This window comes from Falco naumanni, chromosome 4, assembly GCF_017639655.2.
Source record: "Falco naumanni isolate bFalNau1 chromosome 4, bFalNau1.pat, whole genome shotgun sequence".
Lineage (NCBI taxonomy): Eukaryota > Metazoa > Chordata > Aves > Falconiformes > Falconidae > Falco > Falco naumanni.
This window is the reverse complement of record NC_054057.1, coordinates 76,219,368-76,245,645: the sequence shown is the minus strand read 5'-3', so window position 1 is coordinate 76,245,645 and position 26,278 is coordinate 76,219,368. Positions and strand designations below refer to the sequence as shown.

The 26,278-nt window shown below is 54.3% G+C and overlaps 1 protein-coding gene across 1 annotated transcript in view; it reads right to left on the bottom strand.

Moving 5' to 3' along the window:
* The window catches only part of LOC121087985 (ankyrin repeat and fibronectin type-III domain-containing protein 1-like), a 41,220-nt gene extending 17,443 nt beyond the window's left edge, over nucleotides 1-23,777 (bottom strand). The window contains exon 1 of the mRNA XM_040593558.1: nucleotides 23,658-23,777. The gene's annotated coding sequence lies outside the window, so the exon portion shown is untranslated. The remainder of the gene's footprint in view (nucleotides 1-23,657) is intronic.
* Between the last annotated feature and the right edge of the window lie 2,501 nt (nucleotides 23,778-26,278).

The window sequence follows — 26,278 nt, the reverse complement described above, 5'->3', positions numbered from 1 at the left end:
CCTTACAGCACAGAGGGCTTTCACTGGCGTCAAACATCTGATCCCCCTCTTGCCATAGCCTGTGGCACAGTTCCCAGACAAGGAGCATCAGGGCTAAAGAGCATTTAGCACAACTACACTTAACACAGTTTCTCTCAGTTTTGACTTCATACCGCTGTGTCTAAGGTCAGATATTTAGGGGCAAGGTCTCCCCTGTATCGCTTCATTGGTTAAAGATCAAGCAAGGGGTAAGCGTGATAAAAAGCACAACAGTTGTCTAGAAGGTCATGCCAGAATGCTACCACAAGGCTGTGCCTGTGATGATGATGTTTATAAAGCCATCATCAGGAGGCCGGATATTAATAACAACCTCACTACATGCTCTTCATCTTCCCGATTTCAGATTAGGCACAGTGGGCTGCAGGAGGCCTTTCATGATTTTACCTTTTATTACTGTGATATTTAAAAGCAGAAAACAATGAGGAGGTTGGCTCCTGCCAACCGCTCCTATCACTGGCTTCAGCTTATGGATTTAGAGGTCCCGAGTGTGGTCCAAGCCACGGTGTCAAGTTGCTGCCCTAGATTCCTCCAGGGATGGGCATTATCTTAGTGTAGGGCTTTGTGGACGGGACAGGCAGTGAATACCAGCCACGTGAGCTTCAGCTGGCAAGGCACCTGGAGCAACCACAGGGAGGCTGGGGAGATCTGTGCAGTGGGGTCCTGCTGGTTCTGGTGGGGAAGAAAGGGAGCAGCTTTACAGCAGGAGGGCATCACCATGGGGGGAGAGACCTGCACAACGCAGGGAAGGGCTAGAAAACCAGCCCTGGGCTCGCTGGGACTTACCCAGCTGTGGGCAGAGTCTTCAGCTTACAGATGTGGTAGCCCAAGCACCAAGTATTTCGTTGTTGACGTGGAGCAGCTCCTGGCATGGCTGCTACTGGATGCTCCTCATACGGCACATACAAGCCTCTACAGATGGCATGCATAAGATTCCAGCTATCAAAGGTGTGGAAAAGCATCACACAGCTCTGCTGTCACTGGCGGAGCAAAAAGCCACCCATGCCTGTGCAGGCAGGTCACTCTGGCAGGAAAAGGCAATCAGGAAGGCAAGTCCTGACCCTTGGACCAAGCCAAAGAAGAAAAGTGCTATTGGACACACTTTGGAAAGAGAAGTGACTCGAGAGACTCTCCAGCAAAACCTTGCCCTTTCTCTTGTGTTTAAAAGCTCCATGCTGACCAAGTCCTCCTCTCTCCACCTCCAGCTGCTGCTTGGTGGCAAAGGCAGCTCTTTTAGCAGGCTTGTCAACAAGAAGCCTAATTCTACTGCGGTTCCCCTTCACCCAAGGGGGCAACAATGTGCTGCCACATCAGGAAAGGAAGGAAGATCCCAGAAGTGCCTCTCTGGAAGCCAGAATAGACCTTGCTGTAGCAGATCCCTGCTCCATCCATGCCTGCAGAATCAAGGCTTAAAAAAAGGAGTGGTACTTTGGAACAAAAGCATTTTGAATTTTTACTGTAATTATCGAATAAATCACCAATTAAAATATATGGCAAATGACCCAGTGCAGGCAGGCTACACAATTTGAAGAAAGTTCTCTCAAAGATGGTAGAAACAGAGGCAACATACAGAAACATCTCACTATTTCCCCTCATCTGCTCTGCTTTTAATGAGAAGCGAAGAGATGGAAATTACTCAGAGTTCAGGAGTGAACATCTATCTATATTAAACCAGCTGCCCCAAAGATAAAAGAGTTTCCTGCCCTGTGGTTATGACTCATCCAGACTCAGTGAAATAGTCTTGATTTATCTAGAACTAAACTTTGCAGTGGAGCAACTGATAGCCGAAAACAACACCCACAGACAACATGCCCTCAAGGCACAACCAGCCAACACAAGCAGCAAAGCCCCATTCTGCAGGGAGGTGGCAGGAGAAGGGCCCACTCCCCTGCCTTTATAGTGTCAGTGCAGCTGAACTAAATTTATCTCAACTACAATCAGTTGTTTCTAATAATTTACCTACCTACCGCAAACACAGCAGCAGGGGACAGGTGCTTTGCCTGCCCCAGCAGTTCCATTTTCTGGTCATGGGATGTATTTGTGACCATCAGGGAGAAGGTGTGGCCATCAGGTCTGCGATGCCATAAATCCCTATATAGCAACTCTGCCATCCTCTCTGTAGAAAAGGCTGAGGTTCTGCAAAAGGATGTGTTAGGGATGGCCAGACCCACCACATGAAACCTATGTAATGAGGATTTTTTTTAAAATGCACATGAGGATAGATGTGCAGAAGACGACTTCTTTTTATCCTTCTTTCTGCAACAAACACAAGCTGGGTAGTTTATAACGTTGTGGTTCCTGCATATTCTGGGTTTTAATGTTTCCAACACTGCAGATCTTGGTCTAGTAAACAGTGTTAATAATTGTTGTAAGTATATGATTTTAAGTGCATTTTGTTTAAGGGTGGGTGTAGCCTCTCCGAGTCTTGAGCAGAGAACGAGCCCGTGTCAGACAGGGCTGATCCATCCTGCCAGTGGAGCCCAGAGCCCAGGTGGGCTGGAAGGAGCCCTGCTCGCCCCGAGCCCAGCGGGACCTGGCTGTCCCTCCCTGAGCACCCATGAGGAGGGCCCACACCGGGCACCCACTGCACCAGATGTGCAAACTCCAGGGAGACTTTGCCCTCCCTGCTGCCACATGCTCCTGTCTCAGGGACTAGAGGCACCTGGACAGGCAGGCAATGATCATCCTGCTCAGAGGTCACCAGACTAGATGTAAGGAAGAAACTTTTTACGCTGAGGGTGGTGAGACACTGGACAGGCTGCCCAGGGAGGTGGTGGATGCCCTGTCCCTGGACACATCCAGGGTCAGGCTGGACGGGACTCTGGGCAGCCTGATCCAGTGCAAGGTGTCCCTGCTCACTGCAGGGGGGCTGGGTTCCCTTCCAACCCACCCAGCCTACGATTCAATGAAGTAGCTGGTGGGAACCATGGTGGCCGTCCCACACCATCTCCCACCAGTGGGAACCCAGGCTGTGAAAAGGCTCATGCGAAAGCGATGCTGCTGGTGGTGGCGATGACCTTCCAGCCAAAAACTGAGCCTGCCTTGTCCCTGCCGCCCCCCACGCTGGCTGTGGAAAGGATTAGCTCATGGGTGCCTGCCCGTGCTGGCAGCAAGAGGGCAGACTCCAGCTCGCAGCGGCAGACATGAGCTCAGCACCACGCTCCCGTCCTCAGGGTTGGTGTGGGTGGCTGTCACTTCAGGAAGCTGCTCCCCACTGTCTGCAGCCTGATGCAGCGGAAAGAGAAGGTGCAGGGCTCCATGCATGAGAGAAAGGGAGCCCAAAGGGTGGAGGATGAATGGTGTCAATGCTTTGAAAGGACAAGGCTTGGGGTGGGGAGGAGGAGAAGGACTGGGTCCTTGCAGAGCTTGTAGCCTCATGGCACCGTGGATGCCAGTGGTACATTAGCACAAACTGCCAGGGATGCTCTCCTGAACTGCGGTCTGATTCAGTCCATAGGGTTATCCAATGAAGGAACAGGACAGGAGCAGCCTAAAAAACAGTTATGAGGGTAAGCCAACCCAACCCCACCCCACCAACCTCACCCCAAAGTGAGAACTTGCATCAAGAGACTGGCTGGCAAGGTCAACATACAGGCTGTTTCCAAAGACATGAGTGTGAAGTTTCTTTCCTTGCCTGAGCCCACTCAGCCCACCCCCACGAGCAGGGCCACGCTCGCCCTGGGTGCACACAGGAAACCAGATGCTACAGCCACTAACACCTGACACTGATCTATCTGCAGCAGAGACCAGTCAAGCTCCTAACACAGCAAGGAGCCCCTCTTGGCTCATGGGGACATGAACCAGAAGCACAGCGTCCAGCACGAAGAGGAGCTGCTGATGCACTCCCATTTTCCACTCTTAATGCCCGAGTATAAGCAAATTTTCAGGACTGGTGAAACAGAGATTGGATCCAAAACAGAGCATGACTAGGGGAGCACTTCCAAAAGAGTGGGATTTCATAACCCACCAAAAGGCACACTTGAAACTAGGACAAAATGCTGCGCTCGGCATCCCTGCAAGGCAGCAGGGCTCACAGGAGCAGCCTGCACACCAGTTACCCATCCTGAGGTGTGCAGACCTCAAAGGTATTTAAATATTGTTCAGTGACCTGGCCATGCAAAGATGGAGCAAAATACTCCTGCTCCACGGAATCATCTGCGTGCCTGGAAAATGCACTTGCATATTGAAACCTGGGTCCGGGAAAAGGCACCAAACCAGATCCAGGGCTTTGTTTGTTTGTTTCCTACAGATTTTCTCTTTTTTCCCTACTTGGCAAACCCGCTGCATTTTGTTTTGAATGGAGTCTAAATGAGCATGCCTCTTTTGTTTAGCAATAACAACTAACTTATATAGCTCCTGCTCCTGCCAGTACATTTTTGTTTGGCTCCACAAGCCCAACGCTCTCAGTGCAACGCTTGGAGCAGCTCAGCACGATGCAAGACCAGAAGCTGCTGCACAGCATCCAGGTCAGTGCAGAGCCTCCCGAGCCCCAGGCACTGGTCTGGTGATGCTGGTATGGCTTCACGTTGTCTCTGCTGTCTCCATACCAGGCACACCACGGTGCATGTAGGTGCTTCTTGGGGAGCTCATGACCCAAAGCAGCTGAGAATGGACCCCATGGCCCCACAGCCCACTGCATCATGGCACAGCATTGGATTTGAAAGCCGACTCCCAGCAGCTCAGTACCAAACATACTGGAGGAGAAGAGCGCATCCTGTGCATGATCTGCAACATCCCGCCAGCATTCAGCATTCTGTATCTCTGCAGGGGAAGAAGTGGAGGATTCCCCCACCGAAGCAAGAGGGGTCAGTGTCACACCTGCCATCCAGGCTGTTCCCTGAATCAGGAGGCTTTTGCAGCCCTTGGGGAATGTTTGCGCTGGGAGCGCAGCAGCTGCAGCATGTAGTAAGGACCCCCTGGGAGCAGCCCTCACTCGGCTGCTGGAGAGGCTGTGGCAGCAGGGAGGCATGAGGCTGGGCATGCGATGTCCCACATCACAGGGCCAGCTGGTGAGGCAGTGGTGTCCTTCCAAGGTACGGCCACATTGCCCAGTGCAGCACAGCAGGGAAGAGCCTGCCTGCATGGCTTGCCCCCACTGCACCTCCCTCCTAAATCACAGGCTCTGAATTTGGGAGAGACGGAGACTTCAGGACTCCAAGGGAGGTTCGGAGCCAACCAAGTAGATCACTTGCTGACAGTCTGTGGAGGCCTCCCATAAAACACCCTGTGTCTGCAGGCCCAGTGGTTCATTTGTGGGAGGAAGGGAGCAGAAACGCTGGAGCAAATTCTACTGCAACACGATAATGCTGCTAATGCTGCTGCTTCTTTCTCTCTCTTTTTTTTTTTTTTTAAATTAAGCATCCTGATCATTGTTTTTAAGTGAGTCCAGAAGGAGCCTGTGGCTCAACCCCCAATTAAAAGATGACCAAAATCAGGCTTTCAGTTCCTCAGTCTCCCGTGACAGTCTGCCACCATGGTTAGGACTTCTGCCACATGCACACTGCAGTCACAAAGCAGCACCATCCTGACTGTGCCCACACACGCGCATCCCTCCTGGGTAGCTCCTACCCTGCTCGCACACACACCTCACACAGCACCTCTAGGGCACCGGGGCGCTTCTGGTCAGGAACCCTGATAAGGGACAGTGCGTGATGGTTGTCTCTCTAGCCAAGGCAGATGATGCTGACAGCACCATCAGCCCATGGGCACCAGCCTTGAGCTGCTCTGAAGGTGGCACTGGCTGGCACAGCCTGGCTCCGGGCACCCTGAGTCACCCCTTGCGGGAGGGGAAACAAAATCTCAGAGGCTCATACAGGCTCCAGTCGCAGACCTGGGTCAGAAAGGAGATGCTGGAGGGGAGAAGTGATGTCCACAACAGGCCCTCAGCTCTGCACCCCAGCCCGGCTCTGCTGGCTTCACTGTTTCACGAGGATTTACCCCAGCAGAACTCCTGGCCCACCATGTCTGGAGGCTCACACCTAGAAAATCAGCTTTTCTGCTTTTGCACTACCAAATTACTGTGGGGATCAAACTAAATGGGTATGTACATTACAGACCGAGGGTGTCCCTTGCCTGGAGGGTTTCAGGGGACACTGCTTAGGGTGCAGCATCTCCCTGTCACCAGCACCACATGTCCCTAAGGCACCTCCCAGTGCCAAAAGCCCCCAGTCCCTCCCCATCAGCATGGCACGGGGGATGGCATCTCTGCCTTCGGAAGCTGGGCTCAGCCCTGGGCTCCCACCTCCCAGTCAGGGTAAACCCTCCTCGCTGCTCCCCACAATGCCAGCCTTTAATTGCTGCTTGACATTAAGTATCTGAGCAAGGAAGTCTTGGGTAAATGTTCTTGCTATGGGAACACACAGTGCTGAGTCTCTTTAATTACATTGTTTTTGTTTGGCTTTTTTTATTAGTTGTGCTGTGGCTTCCCCTCCCTGACAGGCCAGCAAAGCGCACGCTAAATATGGCTGGGTTTAAAGTCCGCCGTGAAACTCGAACCGCGGCACCAGACTGGCTGGACTTGGTGCAAGCCAGGGTTACGGGACATGCATTCCAGCCGCCTGGGTCCTGCTCCGGCCCCACACCCCCCTGTCCTGCTCAAGCACCCGCCATCGAAGCAGCTAAGAGCACAACCACCGCGCTCCGAAACACCTATGCAACCTCTTCTTCCTCACCTCACTCAATCCTGCTGGGAACACAGCCTAACCCTTTGCTCCACGGACCCCAAGCTGCCCCATCTCCATCGTACACACATCACTTCCACATTGGTCCCCATCCCACCCTGTCTCCATCATACCCATCACTTCTGCACCAGTCCCCATCCCAAAGCGCCTGGCCCCACACCTGCTGAGCCCACCTCCAAGCTGCCCCTCGGGGCCAAAGAGCCCTCTTCCCACCGGCCATGCTGCTTTCATCTTCCTCTGCCTCCCTTGTTATTTTAAAGGCATTCCAGAGGATGCTGTCAGGCTTGGATGTGGTTTGGTTGGGTTGTTTGTTTTCATACTGGAGGTTTTATGATCGTATTGGGAACAAGCCCTAATTGAGCTGCAATTCGAATTGCAGTCCGTGGGTATTTGTTTCATTTTTGGAAGGGCTTAAACAGCAGCGCAGCTTAGGCTGAAGAACGCATTTGGTTTTAACTGGAACCTGATGGAGACAGGACTAAGCAGAATGGGCTGCCCCAAGCTGTGACTGAAGCTCATGGAGAAGCCCTGCGTGGCCGCCCCGGTGCCAGGTACCCATGGCAGCAGCAGGCAGCGCCAGGAGCGACCACACACCTATGACCACCCAAAACCCTGCTGCTGCTGGGCAGGAGGCAGATGGAGCCAGTCCTCCAGCGCCAGGAGCCAAGCACGCAGCCCTGGGGCCTGGCTTGGTTGGGGCTTGCAGCTGCCCTGCAGCCCCTGAGCCCTGCAACCCTCTGCGTCCTGCAATCCTCTGTGTCCTGCAACCCCCTGCGTCCTGCAACCTCCCTGCACTCTGCAACCCCTGCACTCTGCAACCCCCTGCACCCTGCAACCCCTCTGCAAACCTCTGGCCCTGCAACCCTGTGCCCTGCAACCCCCTGCACTCTGCAGACCCCTGTGCCCTGCAAACTGCTGTGCCCTGCAAACCTCTGCACTGCAGCGTCTGTGACCTTGTGCTTGCCCAGCACCCCAGAGAGGGAGCTCAGCACCGCTGCCCAGGCTGCTTGGTCCCTGTGGCTGGCTGGGTGCTCCTTGCCCAAGTCGGGACTTGCCTCCAGACCTGAGCTGCTTGCAAAGACCAGGCAGCAGAAACGGACAGGACCTAAAGGTCAGCACCCAAACTGCCCTTCACAGGATCTACGTGGGTGTCAACTTCTGCTGACCGTGCCCCACAGTGACTGCCAGAACTAGCAGTTCAGCCCAAGCACCCAAAATGTGCCTGATGCTTCTGGCACCGGCAACCAGCTGGACCTTTGCAGGTAGGGACAGGAGGACAGATGGATTTCCAAAGCACAGAGGGACCAGCTGAGCACCTGCTCTGCATTACAATGGTGTTTCCTCCCTTCTTCCAAAATCTCACAAGCCCGGATGCTGAAGCAGGTCTACAGTGCTCTGGAAGCCACCCCCGACCTGCTGGCACCATCCCGGCTAAATCAGACTTCCGCATATTAAAAGCGGATAAGCAGTAGGGACTCACTGCCCCTCTTTCAGGAAGAAATCCTATCCCTGCTTGGCCTGCCAGCAACAAGCACTGCTCTGTGCCACAGATGCATGTGTGCAAACGCTTCTCAGGGGGTATCAAATGCAGAAGCTGAGTCATACGACGCTTGGTCTCAAAGATCACTGAAGGTAAAAGGAGGGAGAAAGAAATATCTCTGTGGGGTCACAGGCACCCAGCTGGAGCAAGTGGATGCTCAGTGTGGGGATGCTCATGTGGGCAACCAGGGCCAGGCTGTCATGCTGTGAGGAGGGATGTAAGGCCACATTCATCCAAGACTGTTCCTGTCCCCTCGCTCAGGTGCTGACACCCACTGCTTGGACAGGAGTGTGGCAGGCTGCTGGTGAAGCTGCTGTGGCAACACCAGCCTGCGCAGGGCCAGCGGCTGCATCTGAGACTGTCCTGATGGGAGAAGGGGCCACGGGGGCCGGTATGGCATTGCCCCAGCCCCTCTGAGGGCTGCCGCTATGTATCTGCACCGCAGTGAAATGCCCAGGACCCTCCAGCAGCCAGGAAGAAGCACTAATTTGTCTTCCCCCATGATGGCTCAAGCACGCGTGGGAGGGATCTTTAAGCCCTTCCAAAAATGAAACATGCGTTTCAGCATGGCCTCATTCCACCCTGCCTCCTCCTCACCCCCACTGAGACCCACTGGGGCTCTCTCCCCTGACACTGGCTCCTCTGCACCACCGTGCCTGGCTCATGGGATGCTGGGGCTCCACAGCACCCATCCACCCAAGCCACCCACTATGGTTCAAAGGTTGGCTCAGCTCCTCGCTTTGCTGGAAACAGGGCTCCTGGGAGCCGCATCCCTGCTGCCTGGCCCTGGGGCTGCAGCTTGCCCCTGCACGGGGGCATAACCACATGCCGTGGGGGTTGAGACCTACAGACTCATCACAGCAGTGAGAGGCAATCAATTTGAACCCAGGCCTGCGAGGATGACAAGCAAATCCTTTAACCTCCTGCGCCACCTGGTGCCACCAGGAAGAATACGCTAGTGAGATCTGGCTTTCACTGGAAACCACCTCTTCTCCAAAACCATGAAATTGTAGAAAATTGGCCCAAGAAGGACTTCTGGAGGTCATCCAAGCTCACTCCCCCATACCTGTGGCTGGTCTCCATCCTCAGCCAACTATAGCCGACCTGCACTCCACAGCCCTCCAGGGGACCTCCCCAGCCCATCACTGGGATGTCCCTTCTGGTAGGAACCCACCTCCAGTCCATCACCCTACCCAAGCCATCCAGCTAGACAGGGACCAAGATGCTCAAGCCACTGAAGCTGCATGATGGAAACCAGCTCCGCTGGCTGAAGACTTCCAGAGCTGCACCCAAAGGGGTTATAAAAGGCAGGCCACAGACATTGATCTCGGCAGGGAGGAGGAGACGACGGCCAAGATACAATGGAGGAACAGACAAACGCACACACCCGGCTCCAGAGCTGCTGCCCAGCTGGTAAATGTTACTGGAGTCAGAAAACCCCTCTCCCGCTGGAAGGCAACCAGCAGGAGCCAGCCAGCCGTGCTGGGCACACTGGCCGCTACCCACAGGGTGTCCCTGGCACCGCTACCAAGAACAGCCACCTCCCTATTGGGGATCTCCTTGGACTGTTGGTGGCGTGTCCCAGGCTGGCTCCCCATTTGGCACAGCTTTGTGCCAGGATTTACTCCCAGCTTGCTCCACAACCAGCTCCCTGCCCAGCACTCACTGGGGCCTTCTCTGACCAACCCCACCACGTAGCCCTGGTGCCCATCTCATGCCAGCACCACCCAATGCAATGCCAAAAGAGTTGGTTCACTGCCATCCAACGACAAAAGCACTCATTTGTGCCAGAGCCAACCTTCCCTTCATGCATCTCCAGTGGAGTCAGGGTCGAAAGGCTGCAGTCCAAGAGAGGAAGCCAACTTTCTTTTGCCATTTTGCTAGAAAACACCCCACAAATGCTCGAGCACTCTTGTAACAGCACTAGCTGGGGAGACCTCACCACCAGCCCGGCCTCCTTCCAGCAGAGGTTTGCCTGCTGCCTCCATCAGACCAGAGCTTTCCCACCTCAAGCATCATTTTATTCTCCCTCTAGCTGAAGAAAGCTTTGAGATATTATCAGGTAGATAAGCTCAAGCTGAGGATAACAGAGCCTGTGGAGGAACTGTCAGAGCCCCCAAGATAGCAAGTAGAAAAGATTTCCACCCTACTATAAAAAAGCAACGTTAAAAATCATAGTAATCATCAGGTCAGATCTCCAGTCATCATGACACTCTAATCCATTCATGTATCGATGCAACCAGTGCAAAGGCCCTTTCCTGAGGTCTCACAAAACATGGGAGCACTGGGAAATGCTCTCTCCTCTCATTGAGTGTTGCCTCAGCTTCTCCTGGTCCATAGACAAGATACTACCCAAGCTGACCTGAGCTCTGTTCCTCGCTCTGCCACTGAGGGTGAGAGGCAGGTGATGCCCACAGCCAGTGCCTCAGCTTCCATGCATGGGAAATGGAGATGAAGACAATGTCATTTCTTGTAAAGTGCTTTGAAACTTGCCAGTGAGGAGCACCAAGCAACTGCTTGGGCTCCTTGCAGTCACCACCCTGACCTGGACTCGTGTGAGCAAGGGGATGCCTCCAGAGATGGGAACAGGAGGTGCTGGGTGCAGCTGGAGAGCAGCGGGTGCAGTGGCCAGAGTCTCTTTGCAGCTGGGGACTTTAGCAGCTAGCCTGTGAAGAGCTCTTCCAGGCATGCACAACCATGCTTTCCACAGGCTAACAATTTGACCAAATCCGTGTTGATTTCCACCAGGAATGCACCAACCCTGCCAAATTTCAAACCTTTTTTCCAAAGCGCAGAGGCACCAGAAGTCCTCAAACAAAGAGACAGGAGGAAAAAAAAATAAAAAATGGCAAAGCTACCATTTCCCCCCAATCTTCTGCTGAAACTTGGCAGGGTGGGGTGGGGGGTGGGCGGTGAGGAGGGGAGAGTGAAAGTTCAGCCTGAGGCAGAGTGAGCATGGAAAAATCCAGCCCAAACAGTTAAAGTCTGGCAAAGGTATAAGCAAACAAACTTCCGCTGGAAAGTGTTAGACAGCCTTAACAACAGACGTCTGCTGGCTCCATCTGCAACCAGCACGTCGGGTGAGAGGTGTTCTCCTCGCCCCTCCATGGCAGCACGAGAGGATGACTTCGCTGCAGCACTGAAGAGCAAGGGTGGCAGGGGCCAATGGCTGCAGGGGGCCCTGGAGGTGGGAGGTGGCAGCATGAGGTGAGAGGAGACCACTCCGACCCCAGCACCTCAGAGATGCCTCAAAGCACTTAGGAGATTCCTGTTCACATTGTTACACAGAGCAAGACCTTCAAGCCAGACCTAAATAGCTTGGGCTCCTCCATCACCAAGAGGCTGTGAAACATCTCACAGAGTTGGTGGCCCCAACCCAAGGTGGGTGCTGGTGTCTCCTTCCTCCCCCTCGCTGTGCCCTGAACAGTGAGAGATGGGGCCAGACATCCTCACGCTCCTGAGACACTCTCATCACCCAGTGAAGCTCCTCACCTTGCCTCTCCTGGCTGTGCACTACAAGACAGCTTCCTCAGGACCAAGATGCCCATGGACCTGGAAAGCCACTCCAGGTACCCACTGCATCCTGGCACACACTGGCCTGGGATGCCACACCTTGTCCCTCATGTTAACACGGGCTGGCTCAGGCTGCAGTCACACCTTCCACTCTACTGTGCCAACAAGCCCTCAGCCCAGAGGGTTTCTCTTCCTCCATTACCCCCGATTTTTCTGGTGACAGACCAAATAGTGTGGCGTGACACAGACACAGAAGCTAGCAAGCGTGATCCCCAGGTGAAGTGTGGGAGCGGGACAAGGCAGGCAGATTTAACTCTTACCTCTGTCACAGACCACATGGGTGACCTTGAGCAGGTCACTAAAGCCAAGGTGCTGCAATGGGGTGCCCACCATCCCCACCAAGACCCGGGAGAGCAGCAGTTACGGCAGCATGGTCCCAGCATAGTCCAGGGACAGCCTTGTCTGTCTGCTGGCGTTTCTACCCAGGGTGAAGAGCAACTGCTCAGGCAGCAGATACCTCCTCCACGGCACAGCAGGAGGATGAGATGAGTGTGCTGGTGCATGAGAAAGGCAGCCTTGGGTCCCTGTGTGATACAGCATCCTGCTCCTGACCTGCCTGCATCATCAGGACAGAAAACGGCCACAGAAACTTCATGAGTTCACGTGAAGTTCACCCGAGTGGAGCTCTGCTCCATAAGCAGAACTGCTTTTCTGCCTGCCACGAGCCTTCCAGAGCTCGTGACCAGGGCAGAGCAGGGCCAGGAAAGTGCTGGGAGGATGAGACCTCTTGGCAGCATCAGCATTCCACCTGCACAGAAAGCAGGCAAGCACTCCACTGGGTCGTCCACCCCACGGAGCTCCAAGAACATGCTCATGGCTGAGGTTCACTCAGACACCCCCTTGGCCAGGCAGCAAGACACCACGTGTAGACAAGGAAAGCAGGAGCATTAGCCAAATGTCACACCAGCCTACCTGTGTCCAGAAGCAGCCTCCTTGCTTCCCAGGACTTGGCCCACTGCTCTGCAGGATTTCGGTGCACAGAGGAACCCTGCACAGCTCTCCTAACGCAAGCACCTGCCCGGCGCGGGGCACAGCGGGACTTGGCTCCGAGCTGCCCCCGAAGCCCGGCAGTGCTGGCAGCCCGGCTTGCGGCAGGGAGGCTGAGCGGGAGGTGGGCTGGCTGCCCGCGAGGGGCACGGGGCAGTGGCAAGGCACCTCGGCAGTGTCTTGGCGCGTTAGACCTCAGACGACCTGCTTATTCACCAGCAGACGCACGCTTCACCCGGCCTCACTTTCTGACGAGGTCCAGAAGCAGAGCAGTCCCTCGCAGCAGCAGAAACACAGCCAAGCCCCACCGGGCTGTCCCTGCCCTCGGGGCTGCTCCTGGCCACAAGCAGCAGGGGCTGCCCCCCTGGTGGCTGTCCCCTTCAAGGCTTGGTCTCCTGACATAGCCAGGCCTGTAGAAAGGCTGAAGGCTCTACCACACAGCAGGAACGAGCACCCTCTGTGACCCCCAGCACACAGTGACATTTAAACCCAAAAGAATTTGTTTTTAAGACATTACCTGCCTGGACCTCCCCAGACCTAGAAAAAGTTGTCTGCCCACCTCTGCTCCTGCCACTGCCTCTGACCAGAATAACTACCACCTCTTCCCCAGCAAAGATGCTGATGAACGAGAACACCATTTGAGGAGGGGAGGAAAAAGGACTGACTTTTAGCATCTGCTTCCTGGGCAGACTAAGTTCCAGCCACCTGGGATGCCACACGTGGCACAGACACCTTCATCTTGATGCTCTTCGCTGAAGTGGTAACATAAACTAACAGCTCCAGGTGGGGATCCCAAGCTTACAAACCCTAACAATAAAGCTCGACCTGTTAGCTCTGAGCTCAGAGCCAGCCCCCATCGTGTCCCTGGGGGTGGGGGAATGGGTTTGCCAGCAGAAGACCCCTGTTACCAAGAGTACTGATGCAACAGCCAGCTCCTTCAGCAGGAGATCTCAAAGCTCTTGAGAGAACAGGTCAGTGTTTTTATGCTCCTTTTAAAGAGTGAGAAACCGAGGCACAAACAGAGGCAGAGGAGGAGCCTGAGGGTGGAGAGGAGAAACAAGGCTGCAGGAAGAGCTGAGTAACCACACTGCCAGATCTACCTGCAGTCCCTGCCACCTCAGAGGCTGCAACAGCTACGCACTCAGAAACCTGTAGGATTTGCACAGGGAACATCAACTCAACCAGCCACAGCATCCCACCAAAGGGGATGATGGCTCCTTTTGGGGCAGTGGGCCACAGCTGATCCTGATAGCGCCAAGAAGAGATGTTTCTTGGAGCTCTGCTCAGCTCAGCAGCTGCTCTGGTGGCCATGCTTAACAAATGCTACCACATAATGCTGTATGTTCATGTCTCAAAGCTCCGAAACAAGCTCCGAAACAACATCTTTTCACAGCAGACCATCAGTAAGGAGCCTGCCCTGACTTTAGGCAGGAGAGATTTGTCTCCCAGCTGCTAACTGGTGAGCCCTCACAGGCTCATTGGGACAACTGTTGGATGGAAACCAGACTCTGAGCAGACCTGGAGGGGGCTCAGGTGAACCTCCGCACCATGGGCAGAATGAAGACCATGTGCAGTCTCACAACAATGCTGGCAGCTGCTGCCAAGCGTCTAGTTCCACTTTGGACAAAGCAAGGCATGAACCTTGTCTTTTCCTGGCCCCGAAACTGGAACTTTTATCTCATTTGCACCATTTTGCACTGCCCACATAGAAAAACCCCTCCACACTGCCCAACAGCTCTTTGTGGTGGAAGATCTTCATCTGATTGCAACCCTCCCTGTTCACAGTGCAAATAAGGCAAGGAAGGCCAAGTGGGATGAGGGGAGGAATGCCCCTGGGGAGTGAGCTACTGCAGGACACACTGGGGTATATGGACAAATATGGGAGGAAATCTGGAAGTGAGGACCAGAGGGGAACATAACTCCTCCCTGAGCTCCACTAGGCATGAGGCTCAGCAGATGCGGAGCTCACTTGGGCTCACAGGTCTCTGAGAAGCAAGCAAGCCAGCAGAAGAAAGGTGGGTAAGAGGGATGGGTGTGAAGCAAAGAGATGGGGAAGAGTGAGTGTGCAGGCAGTAGGAAAAACTCAAGCAAAGAGGGAAAGAGATCCCATCACCCCTGAGGACCTGTTCCTTGGTGTCCTGAGTGTCCTGGGCTGACTCCTACCTCCAGTTTGTCCTCCCTGCTGAGCGCTGCCCATCCTGGCAGCATCCAAGTCAGTAGGTCCAACATTGACCTGGCACTGAGAAGCGCTCTCCAGGAAGATAAACAGGAGTTTTCTCAAGCTCTGGCAGGCAGAAGCGTCTCAGCCAGTAGGAAACTATCTAAGAGCACAGAAAACCCACGCAACAGGGACTACCACTGTTTAAGGGACAAGGGAGGATCAAAAGTACTCAAATACCTTGGAAGTGCCAGCTGTCAGGACTATCTGGAAATGTTGATGCTTCTGTGTCTTCTGACCCCAGTGTCCCCAGCAGCATCAGTAGCAAGGCCAGCGATCCCTTCCACTCCCAGGAAGAAGCTGTCCCCAGGGCTGGGGGAGGCGCAGGCTGGCAGCGTGGGGGCTGGGGCAGACTGCCTGCCTTGCTGGGGCTGCTCCAGACACACAACTTGTCAGTACTGCCCTCCCCTGGGTGCAGATCGGCTCACCGAGAAGCCAGGTTCAAAGCTGGCAGGTCCTGCTAGTGGTAGGAAACCAGAACTATTATTGATATTCCTACTGAAAGAAATATATGGAGATACTTCTTGTGTGCTGGCTAAGAGGGCTGGGAGAGCAAGGACCCTCCAAATCCAGTGTATGGGAATACCAGCTGGTATGGAGGACCCATGGCCCCTTCAGGAAGGGCTTGACTCACACTGAGATTCAGACATTCATGAGGCTTCCCTTTCATACCAAGGACTGTGGCATCTCTGCACTTTCCCCCCAGCACAACCGTAGGGCTTGGGCTGCCTGCTGTACAAATCCGGGCAACGGGCACCTGGGCATGGACACAGCCATGAAGAAGAACCTGTGGAGATCCTGCAGGATGAAGAGTATCTTCCACATTCCTCAGCAGGGACCAAGGCATCCACCCTGCTTTGCAGATCCAGGCCATGGGAAGTGGAATAGAGATGGCAAGAATAAACCAAAAAAAATCAGGCAAATGGACTATTTGAGAGAAATCAAACTGTGCTCAGGATAATGGAAATGCTGCACTGGAAAATAAACTTACTGGGGTTTGGAGGTATCAGCTACCAGCAGAGGGAAGTGGCCAGAATAACACATCAGCACGATATTTTAAATTTGTCTTTTAAATAAATGACATTTGCCTCCTGTGCTATCAGTGAGGAAGGGATCTAGCTGAGGGCTCTGGTCCCAGACAGGGAGAACCTGGAAATCAGTCTTCTCTGAACATTTTCCTTCCATCACTTTCTCAGAAGGCTCAATTTTTCCTGCTGGAGTGACATGAGAAACAAATGCAGATGGGACTGCTGGAGCCTGTGGCAGCAGGTCCCAACACTGCACACAGAGAGGATCAGGCCCTTGGTCTTCTCCCAGCCTCTCCAGCCTCATCGTAATTGCAAGCCAAGTTGCCTCTCTGCAGACAAGGAGAGAACCTGGGCTGATGGAGGCTTGTGGCATCAGGAGGGGAGGCACAAGTCTCACACAGACCGTACAGATTTGGATAGTGCCTGACTTCCCCCACGCTGCCCTCTTCCCCCCACTGCGCCCGTGGGACGGGTGCTCCCAGCTCACTGCCAGCGCTGCGGGGCAGCAGAAGTGGAGCTGCACAGACCCCAGCTCCTCTGCCGTTGCAAGCCCTCTCTGGGCTAAGGACCAGCTGCAGCAAGCATGCTGGTATCACCACGAGCAGCAGTTGCCCTTAAGCCCCTCTCTGTTTGCAGGCAGCGAGGATAAAAGGCAATTTTCCACAAATAAATTATTCCTTTCAAATGCTTTCCTAAAGGCAACCCCAACTTTCAGGGAGATATTTTGCAGGCTCGCTCCTCCCCATCCCCATCAGTGAGTCCCTCACAGTCACTGGTGAGTCACCATCCCACCAGCTCGGGGCGGGTGAGTTCCTGCTCTCCCCACACACCAGACGCACTGACTGTGGCCATCCCCAGCATGCCAGGGGTAAAGCCAAGCTCTTGGGCCACATTGCCCCACGTGTAGTTTAACATCAAAAGCTCTGGAGCTCCCTAAGCGTTGTCCAACTTGTCCACGGAGAGGTGTCGTGGGAGGGTGGGGGGATGGCAGCACCAGGAGCATGCAGCTAAGCCCCCACCCTGCCCTGGTACAGGTGGGTCTCCTTGTTCACTGGGGCTGCAGCTCCACTTGCCCGCATTTATCGCCCGTAAACCAACTTCTGAATGGCCTGCTGGTGGCAACGTCCATCTGCCATGCCAGGGGGAAGCTCAGGTTGCCTGGAGCCCTTGGGCAAGAGGCCCTGCTGTGGGCTGGCTCCCTGGGCAGCTGGGACACCCCAGCAGACCACAGCGCGGTGTGGAAGTCCAGCTCCCATACAGCTAATTCAATAAGTCACAGATACCATGACTTCATAAGGCAGAGAGGCTCCACAGCTATTAGGGGAATTGGGAGCAGGGGGAGGAGGAGCTGAAATGGAGAAGGGATGGAGCCGGGGAGGGTGGAGAGGGGGAAGCTAAGACAAGCAGCAGAACAAAACATCCCATAAATCATGAGGAGCTGCTGAAATACCAGAACAAATGACCCCATAGCTTGGCCATTGTTCCCGAGTGAGGGCTTAAAGCGCTCCCAGTCGAGACAAAGCGCCTCGCGTTTCGTTTCAACACCATGCTGGCCCATCCAGGACCTGTGCTCAGCACAACTGAACTGGGGGCGGCTGTGTTTCAGCCCGGACCGATGGCAGGGACTGGTGGAATGGGGGAGGTGAAGCTCTCGGTGAGGCTGGCTGCCCCACACCACAGCCGGTGCAGACATGGTGCCCACATCTCAGTTTGCCCAGAGCATCCCTTTGCTTCCAGATGCCCACACACATCCCAGGCGCTGGCACTCCTCCTCTTCCACTGAAAGGCCCAGGGACTGGTTGTCCTTCTTATTTTCCCTTGCTGAGGCTAAAAGCTTCCTCGGCTGGGAAAAGAAGGGGCACCAAGCCTCCTTTTGGACATGCAGGTTAAGTTAGGAGTAAGACAGCTTGGGGAGGGCTGTGAAACCCAGAGGAGCTCTGAGCCCTCTATCTTTACAGTGCTGCTCCTCCTGACCTCCCAAAAAGTTGCTGACAATTCACTTTGTGCTGGTTCCCCCTGGCACACAAGTGACTGTCAGGCAAAGAGTCCTGGGGAAAGCACTATACAACCATAGACTGCTATGATGGAAACAGCCCAAGCCTCTTGTCGAGCTCTGCAAGCAGCAGCCCGACAGTGCACTGGCTCAGGAACAGTCAGACAGATCAGCCGGCAGCTCAGCGCATCCCACGGGCTCTGCCAGCCCCCTGGGACCATGGCACTTGTGTACCAGAGGGCGAGGAGCCTGCCTGTGGACAAGTCATCCTCACTGCCTGCCCACATCAGCTGGCAGCAGCCGTGGAAGAAGGCTGAGCAGTGCCAGGCACCTCCATGCCATGGATATCATCCCCCAGCACAGCAATTTAGGGATAATTTCCACACCACACGAGACCACTTAAACACAAAGAGGAAATTCTCTTACATCACAAAATTTTAAATAACTTTCATGAAAACACTTCTGTTAAAAAATTTTTGCTTTACAACCAACTCAAAACATGGGGCAGAGAACAGCCCCAGAGTTGCACGTGCCACCTCTGCCAGCCCCATGGTGCCAGTGAGGTTCCCACACTCGGCAGCTGTGACTTCTGCCTTCCTGGCACCACCACTGCAGAAGGACACCCGCCAGCTGTCACATCCAGCCCTGGTGCTGGGACATCATGGGAAAACCAGCCTGCACCTTCCCATCTGGGCAAGGATGGTCGGCACTGGGGGCTGCAGGGCAGGCAGGTCTCCGCGCATCCCTCTCTTCGGCATAGGAGAAGCAAAGAGCTGAGATTCTGCAGCGTGCCAGGGGTCAGGCAGCAAAACAAGATGCAGGCAGGACTGAACCCAAGCCGGCTGCCTGCCTCTAACCACTAGACAACATGCTCCTGCCAGCGCTGCTTCAACAGCTCGTGGTGGGCAGCCAACGAGCAAAACTGAGATAATGGGATGGGGGAAGTGAGGAATGTACTACATTTTTCCTGAGCCACCATGGGAATATGCTATTCTGACCATGGATCGCAGGGAGGCTGTCCGACATGAAAAACTCAAGGAGTCCAAGTAGAAAAGGCAGCAAGTAGAAGTAAACAATCAAGAAGAAAACAGAGAGGAAAATCAGGGTGAACAAGAGGTGAGTACGGGGAAAGGAGCGCGGCAGGGAAAGTAAGCAGAGGAACAAATGGGAGAAGGAAAACCAGACTGAGAGGTAGGAAAGGAAAAGGTAGAGACAAATGGATGCCAGGAAGACAAACCTACCAGGGCTGGAACTGCCGATGAGCACCAGAGCTGGAAGGATGCAAGAGGGGGACAGAGGTTCCCAGGCTCTACAGGCATAAGAGTAAAGCAGCGGAGAGCAGTCTTTTAGTGGATTAGGACTCACTCAAGAGGGAAGATAAACGTGGATTATTTCTCAGGTGACACGCACATGAGGAGAGGGGGCTCTCTTTGCCTCAGTTCACCCTAACTGGGGAGAAAAGGGATTGCTGGTGTTTCAGGGTTGCTGTAAGGACAGCAGGAGGTCTCCACAGGAGCCACCAGCTTTCATCTTCATTCTCAACAGCAGAAGGTGGCGAGCTTCAAATAAAGAGTGCTTTTGTCTCGCACACCTTCATGCTATTTAGGCTTTGGAGCTAGATTAGTATCACAGACCAGCAGAGAGCAGAGCTTTAATAAATCAGACCCCAAATCCTTCCTTGCCTCAGTTACCAGTTTTTGCCTCATTTGGAGCTGAAGCGGCCTCGATGCCCTGTGAGACACAGCATGCACCGTCCGGCAAAGAGGAGGAGGAAGGAATCAGCAAACCTAAATAAAACCAGACATAAGCAGCCCCAGGGTTTCTGCCCCAAGCTTGGGAAAGCCTGGCACTACCCCACTCCCTGCGGTGCTTCTCTCTGGGCACCTCCAGGCAGCAAGACACCGGCTCACAGGGGCAATGGGCTGAGGTGATACGGCACATTCATGGGCCCTAACACTGGGGACTTTGTGGTGCTGGCTTTAAAAAAAAATAGCCTAAAAAAAGCCTAATAATGAAGTATTTATTTCAGTAAACAACATATGAATGAAAGAAGTGTTTTCTCAATACTTCACTTTTTCCCTGCCTTCCCTCCCTTCCCCCCTGCAATTTTTTTTAATAAGTGGAACTAACGAGGCTTCGCTCACTGACGGCCGAGTTGGGGAGCAGGACCGTGCTCTGCTTGCCTGGTGCAGCACATAAACACGTGCTGTGCAAATAAAGCCTGCCTTGTGCCCGGAGAGAAACGCGACCCACGAGCGTGTCCCACCCGGCAAGCAGGGCAGATGTGCTCAGACGGATGCACGGACTGCGAGACCTGTGACGGGAGCAGCCCTGCGCCTTCAGGTAGGCAGCGCGGGACATTCAGCACCTTATTTATTGTGGCAGTGAATAACTGCACCTCCTGGCCCACAGAGGTGCCACTGCCTGGTGACCCTGCCCCAAAGGGCTTCAAGGTCCCCAGCAATGGGGAGAAGGGCCAAGGGGAGGTGAAAGGGTCTGTTGTCCCCATCCTACCTGGCAGCGCTCAGTGCGGGGGACACAGTGTCAGGCAGATCCTGTGATGCTGTACAGCTCTTCCTCTTCTACCTCAGCTTCATCCAGCCCTACCTGAGCACCTGAACAACTGGGAATTCTGGAAAACTAGCTCAGCTTGCCCTGCATGGGAATGAGAGGTAAGGATGCTTTCCACTATGGCAGAGACACGAGGGGCTGGATTGACAGTGCCTTGGTAGGAATTTTGGGCAGAAAATGCTAAATGCTCCACTGGACTGACACCCAGCTTTTCAAAGCAACAGGCACTGATGATGTTTTGCTTATAATCTCTATCTCCTCCTTGGCAACAGGTAACAGCAGGCCCAGGAGCCCTGGCTTGGCTTCAAGCCTTGGGATTTAGATGGGCAGGATTCTCAGAAGCCACTGATTTGGGAAAACACAGTCCATCACTTTTCTATCCCCCTCCTACCTGCATGGGATGAACTGAACCCGCCATCATACGCAGTGTGAATGTTCATCTTCTGCACAGAGGCAGGTAAAATAATGCAGTGGTGACCTGGTTTAAGCTTATAAATACATACAGATTTGATGCACGTAGATATTTGCTCTGAAAGCCAAATTAGGCATCTGTACACAAGCCATGCTTTCTGTTGGCCACAGTGCCCAGCAGCCTTGCCCGCAGCCCAGGACCTCCCATGCAAGGTGCAGGGCGAGCAGGGGCAGCAAGACCCATGGCTCCAGAGGCCCTTCTCCTTTGTGCAGCAGCCCGGGGACACTTATCCTGCTACAGTGATCACAGATCCCTGAAGACGTACAGGGGATGCAGAGAAATGATGTTTGACACCAGGGAGAAGGCCACATGCCCCCTTTGCAGGAGACAGCTGCAGAAGAGGCTGGTGCTTGCATGGGAAAAGCCTCCAAGTGCCTCCCCAGGCAAGCGTGCATGTGTGAACCAGGCGCATGCACCACTGGCACACGTAAAAGCCTGCCTGCAGCATGCCCGTGCTGCCGGGGAGGCAGCGCTCCATGCCCCGTGCACAAGTGCCCCCACCACTCTCTGAAAATCAGGCTGTGTGCGTGTAAAAGCCCATTAAATACCTGCACTGCAACACCGCAGCTAGCACAGCCCTTAGCTGTCTGCTGAACCACGGCAGCAGCACCGGGGAGAGGATCAACAAGCGCACTGAGATGGGCAGGGAGCAGGTGGTGGGCAGGGTCCTCCCCCTGCTGCTGCCTGCCTGGCTCCTTGTCACTGCAACCCACCGGGTCACCCCTCCTCTGTGCCTGGCCGCTGAGTGCCGGTGAGCCCCAGCACCCTGGCCCACCCAAGCTGGCTGCCAGGTCGGGCATCTGCCCCAGCACAGGACACCTCCAGCCATAGATAAATCCCACGACTGCAGGGCAGTCATCTTCCTGCCAGCCAGACCAGCCATGCCATGTCCCTGAGGAACAATGACATCAGGTCCTTCTCTTTCAGGCCTCATGCTTTCCAGCTTGATCTCCGGTGCAATGGCACGTGGCAAACTGAAGGCAAAGGCCATTCCTCCCCACCCAGAGCTCAGCTCCAAGGTGGCTTACAACCCCCCTATAAACCAGCATCATCTACCGCTGCTGTGGAGTCACTGCTCTACAAGGTGCTTTGCAAAATAATACAAGATAGATGGTTTCCCCCAGGAAAATGTTACAGATTGAGTGAAAATGTACCACAAATACACCTTTACACTGCAGGGCTAAAACGGGGTCTGGGGGCTTCAGAGAGACATTGAAAGGGAGAAAAGAGATTTACTGACTTCTCTTACTTCTTTATTATGAATAAAGAGAAACACTGTTTTTAGAGGGCTCTTTGCTTGTGTTCCTATTTGGTATATCACAAATTCACATGTTTGTCTGTTTACAAGATTTACAGCAATTGCAGAACAGCTTTCCTGATGACATCGTTTCAGCAAAGGGAAGAAAGTTGTGCAACTGGAGAAGAAAGCTATCTGTCACCAAATAGCTTAAATTCTTTGTCTGGCCTCATTAATACCTAGTTAGCTTTGATGCCTAACTAACCTCACAGATAGAGGAAGCCTTTGAGGAGGACTCTGCAACCTCACACTGAAGTGTTAGAACATACAATAAAAGCCAGAAAGATCTCCAAAAAAAGCAGGGAAAATGAGAACCAAGCTTGACATTCTTGCAGTTTCTAAGCATTTCTTTTCTTCTCTCTCTTTTTTTTTTTTTTTTAAAATAAAAGTTTCACCCTCCTTTACCCATCTAAGGAAACAGAAAGCAATGCAATTTCCAGTTCTTTTAAATATCCTTAGCAGGTCACCTCTAACACTGGGAGGGTCGACTGTGATCTGCTTCCAAGGCTGTTGCATCAGAGCTTAGAAACCCAGGATAAATTACTCCGTGCTCCAGCAAGGACTGCAGTTTGAGCCTGTGCTCCACACGAGGGGCCCCACAGGCACCACCGCAGCAGCAGCGGGGAAGGAAGGAACACTGCATCACTCCAGCATGGGCAAACGGGGCTGCCTGGTGGGTGGCTTGTGCTGGGACCACCCCAAACCCTCACACCACTCACCCCGGGTACAGCACTAGCAGGGAGCCCCTGAAGCTCCCAGTGCCACCACGCTGGCTGCGGTCATCTCGCTGCAGCTCTGGGCTCTGGTTTATCCAACAGAGGTGCACTGGGCAGTGAGGGGCCGCGGGATGCCTCCTCCAGCAGCTCCTATAAGGAGCACAAGGTGGGAAGGGAAGGGAAGGGAAGAGGAGAGGAGAAGCTGGCGGCGGGGGCTGCCAGAGGCTGTGCACTCATGTGCCCCAGCCCAGCAGACACGCACATCCGCATCCCACATGAACCCTGAAAGACCCCCACGGCTCAGTTTGTGGGGTCTCCTTCAGCTGCCCCAAGGAAGGAGCCACCTGGGGCTCCCTGCTGCTCCCTGTACTGGGGCAAGGGGGGATGTTTTGGCTTGATGTCCTGTGAGGGCTCCTGCAGCAGAGAGAGGGGTTTGAAGGGGTGTTGCTTGGGCAGGGACAGAGTGGCAGCAGTGGGGACAGGGGACAGCAGCGGGGCTGGAGAGGCACAAGCTTCTTTCCCCCAGCCTTGTCCTGCGGCTCTTACCATTCAATGCTCAGAGACCTGGGCCGGAAGGCAGACAGCTCAGCCGAGGCATACTCAGCTTTCCTTCTCTTCTCCTGCTTCTGCTTAACTGACAAGCGGTGGGCAAACCTAGAGAGGCTGCTTTCCGACCTGGGGAAGGGGAGAGGAAAGGCATTAATGTCATTGAAGCACCCCAGCTCCCAGGAGCAGGTCCACGGCACAAAGCCAGGTGAAGCTCGGAGCTGAACGGAGGGGGCTGCTGGGTGGCCAGCAGCGCCGGGACAGGATAGCACCAGCCTCAGGGGGAAGAAGCAGGGCTGCAGCAGGTTTAGCATCACTTCAGCAGGCCAGGACCAGCATGGGTCTGTGGTGTGCTATTAACAAAACCAAAGCTGCAAGCCTGGCAGGCTGGGAGCACTGGGTCTTGCTCCCCACTGCGGCAAAATCACCTCCCTAGGTTGTATGCCCCTGCCCAAATGCCAGCTGGTGACGGCCAATGCTACAGAAACGCCGGCTGCTTCTGCTTCTTGCAGTACCTGAGAGGGGTCTGGCAGCTGGGGAAGCATCAGTGGACAGAATCAAAGCAGGCCTCTTCCACCGCTGCACACTCCTTCCAAGAAACCCCAGAGCCCCTGTGGCCTCCCAGCTGGGGCCTTCAAACACTGGGACAGCTTTCCTGAGGTGGGCTGGTATGGAAATCAGCCCACAACAGAGATGTTTCAGAGGAGGAAACAGAAATATTTGTGAGCAAATTGGTTCAGCTGCAAGATGTGTCTGCACAAAGAAAGCCCCTTCCTGCTGGGCAGGATGCTCCAGCATCACTCCCAGTCCCTGGGACCCAGAAGAAAAGCATCCCCAGGCTCCGGGGTCATGCTGCACACCCACCTCCACCCCAGCTCTCTCCGTAAAAGAACTGTTGTCCCAAGGCACAACCACACACCATCTCCAAACCTAGGGGCAATGCAGAAAGCTGGCCCTGAGATTTGCTTGGGAGGTGCCTGCCCTGCAGAGACCTGCAGCCCTCTGCCTTCCCCTGCAGCACACAGAGACCCCGGTGTTGGCTGTGCCAAGGGCCAGCACCTCTGGCTTGCAGCTGAACACAGCGCATCAACCTGTCCCTGCTGCCAATTCACCAGGAGTGATGAGGGAGGAGCAGATGGGGAGCTGGGACACCCAGCTTGGGCATACGACCAGGCTGGTGGCACTGGTGCTGTCTGCCAGCCCTGCCACACACGCTGGCACAGCCACTGCCTCTCCTCCTCCTTCAGTCCTGCACTAGCAGGACCAGCTCCTCCTGCTCAGCTGGCTCCAGGCTAAGCAGGGAAGGGGAAGAGTGATTTGACAGAGGTCCTGGGGGATGAGGGACAGACCTGGGGGGAGACTTTGAACCTACACACATTGTTAAAGCCAGTCCTCCCCTCCTCTTGATTCCTGAACAGCTCCAACAAAACAAAATACCTCCAAGAAAAGAAAGAAAAAAAGAAGGTATTTCTCAGAAATGAGAGCTCCCTGCCTTTCCTCACAATAATTATGCAACCGCGACCAGCTAACCGTTTTTTTCCTGATACATTTTAAACACAGACATCTTCAATTCATTAACTCTGGTTATTGATTTATTTTTCAGCTTATGAATTGCTGTTGCTGGGGACGGGGTGGAGACAGCTTTCTGGAGAAGGCTCTCGTCTCTCCAATCACCGCTGGGAAAGAGCTGCTCAGACCTTCCAGGGTCATTCTTTACATTCTTGAGAAGAAATACTACTTTGATGTAAAGGATGAGGTTTGCCTTAAAAGAAGCCCAACAATAACCCCAAACCCCAGCTTTCCCCTGATCACAGCCGGAGGAAGAGGTGTTCAAAGAGGAGCGACCCAGGTGCCTTGTGAAAGCCCATCGAGCAGAGCCCTGTGCTACCACCATCCCTGCCACCTCGCCTCTCCCTTGATCTGGTGTCAAAGCTCGACTGCAATGAATAGGATCCCAATTTAGAGAGGCATGGGCATTGACCACAGCAGCCCCTGGTGTGATGTGGACCTTGGGGCGAGCAGGGCTTGGGGCTGATGCAGGGATGGGGCTGGGTGGTGGGACTGGATGCTGCTGGCTTCCTATAGCATCTCCTCGGTGGCATTTGACTGTTCCTGCTGTGGCAGTCCTATGCTGCCCAGCATTCCACCTCTCCAGAAGAGGCTCCGGCCTCCCTGCAGGGGTGAGGGCTCCATCCCCAGCTGCCAGGATGCTGGAGGTGTTGATCTTATAAGATATTTGGGGACTGCCTGGAGAACACTGTCCTGTTTGCTGTGCTCCCTGATCCCCACCATGCTCCCTGTGCCATTACAGCCACCCCTCCCAAACTGGTCCCCAGCCAAGATGGGGGGCTGGGAAATCCCAAACCACCTGCATAGATGCAAGAAGGCAGCTGCCCCCTGCAACAAACAAGTGCCTGTCATGCCGGTACATGCCTCCTGTGATCAGCACCACCAGGACAATTGCACGCCCAGGAGGTTTACCTGGACACATTCACTGCTCCAGGCAGGGAAGAAGCAGCCACTGGATAGAGCCAACAGCATCCACCAAGAGCTGGCAGGGGGAAAACAGGGTGACACACCAGCAGGGCTGGGAACGAAGAAGCGAAGAAGCGCGTTAGTCT